The 6,939-nt window shown below is 37.9% G+C and overlaps 1 pseudogene; it reads left to right on the top strand.

Annotated features, from left to right (window-relative positions):
- The first annotated feature begins 353 nt into the window (after positions 1-353).
- Positions 354-444, top strand: LOC120892445 (small nucleolar RNA U3; annotated as a pseudogene).
- The last annotated feature ends 6,495 nt before the right edge of the window (positions 445-6,939 follow it).

The following is a 6,939-nucleotide window of genomic DNA, read 5'->3' on the forward strand; positions in this document are numbered from 1 at the left end:
AAGAACTCCTAAGATTCCACAGGGAAAATTCACATAAAACTTTCATTTAAAAGTAAAGGATACTGTGCAGCAAGAGACCACGCCAGCAAGCACTGGGCAGCCAGAAGAAAGAGAGCAAGCTTTCCATGGTTTATTCACATGCATGCACATGACTCTAGGTTAAACCACAAATACTGGTGTGATAAATATCAGTTTTAGGAGAGCCAAAGGTAAAAGTTTGCAGCAAGATCTTAGATTAGTAAACAAACTGACCCAAAGTTTAATAGGAAGGTTTCAGACTGAAACCTCACATAAATCATATAGGCCTTATTTTGGCCATGAGTCAAAGCTGAGTATACACTAAAGAAAATGCAAAGACTATACTTTCAGGGATCATTTCTATAGTTAGTTACTAGAAAATTCAGTACACAATGGAGTATTATTCATCAATGGGAAAACAATGGGATCCTTTTGTTTTTAGAAAAATGGATGGAACTGGAGAACATTATATTAGGTTAAAAAAGCCGGATATAAAAAGGCAAATATTACATGTTTTCTCTCAAATGAAGAGCTAAAAATGATGACCATAAATAGAAAAGTGATTACTAGAGATTAAGAAGGATATGTGAGCACTGGGGCAAGGTGGAAAAAAAGCAGGTTGGATTGGATCAAGGCACATTCATACGTGTGTGGAAATATCATACTGAATTAATATATATGATTATTATGTATTAACAAAAAATGTTTTAAAGTAATCATCAAGCACTCCCAGAGATAAGGCTAGTTCAGTTATAAATTAACTCTATCTTATACAAAATCAAATAATGAAAATAATGATGTATCTTTCAAATATCTGTTATCCACGAGGATTATACTTTCACTCTTTTTTAAATGGGAAAAACTGATGTAAGTAAAAAAAAATCTTTTTGACATACTAAAAAAAATTCTCTATTATATTTTTAAAAGGAAACTTTAAATATGTGCAACTAGAAGTCTAGGGAGAGGTCAAATCTTTGATTTCTAAAGTTAAAATAATACTAGGGAAGTTGTTAGCACAGAGCTGGGTTTGGAAGTTGTTTGTGCAGCACTGGACTGCATAAGATTATATAGGGTGTGGGTGTGAGTAGAGAGGAGGAGATATGTGAGCCTGGACTTAGGGCACTCCAGCACTTAGAGTTTGGGAAGATGAAGAAGATCCAGCCAGAGACTGAGAAAGATTTGCTAATGACAAAGAAAGCTTTTTAACAGGTGTTCTTTTTTCCTAAATCCAAATAAAGAAAATGTTTCAATAGGAAATGAGTAACAGTGCTAAGTATCACATCAAATAAAGAGGTTAAGTAAGAGGAAGATTGAGAATTTATCTTTCCTTTGGCAACATAAAATTTATTAGCCACCTTGAGAGACGTGGCTTTGGAGAAGTGTCTGGGTCAATATGCTCTTAGAAAAGAGTTTGGAAAGAGAAGAACAAGAAAAGAAGTGGAGACCAACACTATGAACTAGTTCTGCAAAGAAATATGGCAGAAAGGAGATATTTGTTCTTACCTGGGAGATACTGTGGAAGATTACTATGTTAATGAAAATGATCCAGTATAGAGTAGTAAAAGTGATGAGATAAAAGGGATAGATGACAGTCCTAGAAACAAATTCCTTCAAAAGTGTTTTAGTAAGCTTTGCGTTGCTGTGACAAAAGAACTGACCAGAACAAAGATTTTATTTGGGGACCCCATTTTTAGAGGTTCAATCCATGGTGGCCCAAGTCCATTTCTCTAGGCCCAAGAAGAGGTCAAGTATTAAAACTGAAGGGCCCAGTGGAATGGGGAAAGTTTCAGAGCTCTTGACTAGGTCAGGAAGCAGAGAGAGAAGGAACAAGGCGGGCAGCTGGAAGGATGTACCCTTTTAGAGCATACCCCCCTGTGACCCACCTCCCCTAGCCATGTCCCACCTGGCTACAGTTACCACCTCGTCAGTCTACCCAAACTAGGATGGACTGATTAGGTTACCGTCTAACAATCTAATCCCTTCACCTCCAAGCATTCCTGTATCAGCACAGGAGCTTTGGGGAGATACCTCATAACCAAACAAAAACAGAGGGTAAGTACAAATAAGGTCTTACAATATCTGGAGAGTTTAGCCTTAGATTGTTGTACAGATGATTCATTGTAATAAAAGAGAAAATAGATGACAACAATAACTAATACCTATCTTGCGCCATTTGCTATGTGTTCTAAGTGCATTATGTTTAACTCCTTAAATACTCCACAACAGCACCTGGAAGTAGACATTATTCCTGTTCTCATATGGCATCAAGGAACACGAGACATAGTGACGTCAAGTAATTTGCTCAAGTCACACATCTAGGAAGTGGCAAAACCAGGACTTATACTCAGGCTGTTTAACTCCATAATACACTTACCTATGCTGCCCTCTGGGAAGCAAGTAGAGTATTACATTCTTAGAATAAGCACCAGGAGAAACCATAATATCATTCATTTCTGTTTCATTTTTTGTTTTTGTTCTTGTTTGGTGAAATAATGAGCGTGGTCGTCAGATGAGTGTAAGGAAATGAAAAAGAAAGTGTTGGAGTTAAGGAAGGGGAAGAGTGAATGTGATTTATTTAGGAGCACAGGGGGTTCTGGCTGTACAAGTACAAAAGGGAACATTAAGGACTTATTTGAGGCTTGTGATCATGATTTTAAAGTATGACAAGTCAGTGTGTTGTGTGTGTTTTTCCACCAGCTGTGGTCAGTCAGCAACTAGCACCCACCCAGCAAAAAGTAGAAAAGTCGGATTTAACCATATTTGTGGGTTTTCCAGGCTGGATGGTGAATGTAAGTCAAAGACTCCCATGAAAAACAGTTTTCCTTAAGATTAAGAGAGGAAAACAAACCTCTGAGGAGAAATGAAACAGTCTCCAACCCCAAAGAAAGGGCAAATGAATTCCAGGGATCTTAACTTGGAGATTGTTGGCTGTTAAGAGCACCATCCGTGCCTTTTCCTACCCCCTCACTCACTCCTTTGTTTCATCAGCCTCAGAAATCAGATGGATCATAGAAGCCAGATTACCCTGACCACAACTTCCCAAGGACAAACAATATGAAGGATAAAAGTGTTGAGGAGTCACAGAAACAGCAAATTCCCAGAACCTTTAACTTGTCACTTGCATGATTTGTGTTTTCTGTTCCACAAACACCACTATCTGTGTGTTCTCTTAACAGCTGCAGTGACTCATCCTTATCACAAGGCAAGATCGTGTAGGAAAAGATGTAACCTTGGACTCCAGACTAACCCCCTCTTTCGCAAGGTTGAAGTGCTTGCACAGGACCTGCAAAGAGAGCACCTTAGAAAATGTGCCCCGAATCAGCTAAAATTCCTAAACTCTAGCCCACCCTTGTAATCTTTACACAGAAATAAATACTGGCTTCCTTCTTCATTCAGGGATCCAGATTAACACTCTCTGGGTCAGAGCTGTGTCTCTTCTGCTCTAGCAATCAGTCCCTCTAAACAGTCCTGTTCCCATCACAGTTCTGCCTCATCTGATTCTTCTGATGGAGGACACAATAACCTACTGAGTCAGTAACAAAGAGAGAAGGGGGAATGAATGAAAGATTGGTAAATATCTGACTTCTGAATTAACTATAAGACAAGGAAAATACACAGCCTGAAATCCTTCTTATACCATTTTGTAATGACATTCTTTCTTTCTCTTTTCATTTGCGTTCTCTAAAGATCCCTGTCAGCTCACAAAGATATGTTCCCAGCCTAAGGAAAAAGTTGAAGGTACATTCATGTCTTACTAGTGAAGTCAGGAAGAAGAGATAAGCCTGGGAAGATAGGAAAACGGGCCCCTGGGTAACTACCTGGGCAACAGAGCACAATCAGCAACTGCAGACTTTTGCTGAGAAACTTGAAAAAATGACTATTTTAAAATCAGGACCTCCGTGACCTGACGTCCACAGCCTTCCCAAAGAGGGAAAAATACTTGATCATTATCTGTATTGGACTAAAGCCTTCATGAATACTTCGGGAACACTGAGTGCCTTATGAGGTTTGAGCAGGGGCTGAGTTCTTCAACCTGTAGATCCATATAAACCCCTAGACAATCACCATAGGGGAGGGTATCCCTCGCTCGGGACCTCTCCCTCTTCAGGAGCTCTGCTTTCTTTTTTTTTTCTTTCTTTCTATTACTCTAATAAATTCTGTTACTTTGCTCTCTCCTTTGTGTCCATGGATTTTATTATTCAAGTTTATGAGAGAAAGAACCCACCTGACATCCACACTCTGTGTTACACAGGGACAGCCTAAACCATTCTCCCTACTTCTCATAGTGTGCCTCTCAATCCCTACTCCAGCCCATAGTCTTCATCAATGCTAACATAATCTTTGCAAGGTACTTATAAGACCAGTTCACTCTCTCCTCTGCTTAGCAAACTCCAGGTCCTCCATTGAAGTTACAATTAAAATCCAACGTCTTGATTATCACTTACAAAGTCCTGTTTGGAACTCAGCTACCTCTTCCATATTCTCTCCTATCATCTCTCGTTTAGCCACCAGTCTTTAGTCACAATGGACCTCTTTCCGCCACAGACATCTACCTCCCTTATGTCCATCTAAAAGCCTCATACTTGTTGCTTTTGAATCTCTCTTAGATATTTTGTATGTTTTGCTTTTTTGTCATTTAGGTCCATCTTAATTGCTACTCCATCATGGAGGTTATTTAGCCTGCCCAACATAAAGGATTACTCATTTGACCATGATTTTATATATTACTTCATATTTCTCTTATAATATTTATCACAATCCAAAATTATCTTATGTATGAGTTTACTGCCTATTTTTATCCATTAAAAGTAGCATCCTTGGATAAATATACTGTGTGTATATAGTACCTGGCTGTACTATACTCAATAAATATTCATGGTAGCCAAAATAAGGAGTGGGGAGAGAAAGACACCACCTTGTCACATTGATTCTGAACTGGCTTGTGTCATACTTCAGAATAAAAAAAGCATAAAAGAGTAACACTACAAACAACTGAAAGAAGGATTATTTTTATTTTATGTTATTTAAAGTTTGGAGCCACTTCTTTTAATTTAGGAAATGACATAAGGTAAATTTGTAAAGGTAAAATTTCTAAGCTGACTCTAAGCTGCAAGAGTCTGAGTTAAAGTGTAAAAGACTGGGGATTGTAAGGTTTCTTAATTGAAAGGCTTGGGCTAAAAATAATAATAATAGGCCAGGTATTGTTAAAATTCCTTTGCTACCCCCGGAACCTGTAATCTCTGTAGCTGTTAGAACAATACCTGAACTGCCCAGTAAATATTTCCATTGATTCCCTGGTTGTTTATTAGCTAAGGGCTCCAAATAGCTCAGACGTAAGCATCCAGGCCACAAAACCAATCAGTTTAAATGTGTACCCCGCTCAGGGGTGACCAATCACCTCTGCCCAGACTGTTCCCACCAATAAATGTACTAATCATGGCTCAGGGTTGCTGTTCAATTTTCCCGCGCCTCAAGATGATTTGTTCTGATGTATGCAAAGCCCCCCCCCCCTCTCCAAAAAGTGTACTTAAGCTCTGCTTGACCTCTGCTCTGGGCTCTGGGCTGCTCTCCCTTCCTGAGTGAGGCTTGAGCCCCAGCATGCTGGTTCAATAAAACTTCCCCCTGCAATTGCATGAAGCTGGTCTCTTGTGTGGTCTCTCCCTCCGACGCTCCGCCGGACCCTTACAAATTATTTGTGGAGATTACAAAGTCAGCTCCTCATACAGATGCACTTGGACTTGAGGAGAACTGCTAAAATAGGTGCTTTGCAGCGCCCTGCCCTTGAGGACTTCACATTGTTTTTGCTGTAAAAGAAGACAAACAAGTGACAAAAGAAGGATTAAAAGAAAAACTATACACAGATTTGCAACTTAAAAATTATTTTTTAATTCTTGACAAATTTTGTGTCTAAACTTAATGAAGGAAAATTCATCAGTTTATCAGATAATAAATAATGACTTAAATAAGTTTCTCTTCTCCAGTGTTCAGTTTCTTGATTTATAAATTGAGAGACTTGATGTCCATGAAATTCTGATATTATTCCATTTCTTCTCCAAGATCAGATGATTTTATGAAATACACAAACTATCTCATATATAAATAAAAAAAATGAATGTATATTATTTGGGCAAACTGCAGACCTAGAATAGTACTTCCTCCAAAATGCAACTATAATTTATAGAATAAAATAATTTATTTGATAGATCCAGTATATATGTTCTTATATTTACAAAATGTCTGTTTTAATTATGAAAAACATATTAAGTTCAATTCTGAACATAATGGTAAAATAAATCAAAACTTAATTAGTAAAAAAAATAATAGTTTGGCCTTCTTCACTTTGTTTTCTTTCTGTCTTCTATGTTAATTAAGGAAGTTAATAAATAAAAAAGAGTGTTTTAGAGATAATAAAATATTGACAAAGACATTTGTATTTTGTTATATAAGAAAATGACCAATCTGTCATCAATTAAAAGAAAAACATCTTGAAGCAATAAAGAAGATCCTAAAGTCCCACTTCATACCTTTCTTTCAGAATCCAGTCTTGGAGGCTATCCACCCATGATAAGAAGTTGCTTGAGTGAGGCAAGCACTCTACCAACTGAGCTATATCCCCAGCAGCAGAGGAGGTAGAGAGGGAAGATGGGAGGGGAGGGGAGGGGAGGGGGGATAGTAGGGGATAGGAATGGTAACAGAATACAACAGTCACTAATATGCCATTATGTAAAAATATGAGTGTGTAACAGACGTGATTCTGCAATCTGTATTTGGGGTAAAAATGGGAGTTCAAAACCCAATTGAGTCAAATGTATGAAAGATGATATATCATGAGCTCTGTAATGTTTCGAACAATCAATTAAAAAAAGAATGAAAAAAAAAGAAGTTGCTTGAGTATAGATACCTGGCTTATTCTTTTTTATC

The sequence above is a fragment of the Ictidomys tridecemlineatus genome, chromosome 9 (genome assembly GCF_052094955.1).
Source record: "Ictidomys tridecemlineatus isolate mIctTri1 chromosome 9, mIctTri1.hap1, whole genome shotgun sequence".
Taxonomy (NCBI): Eukaryota; Metazoa; Chordata; class Mammalia; order Rodentia; family Sciuridae; genus Ictidomys; species Ictidomys tridecemlineatus.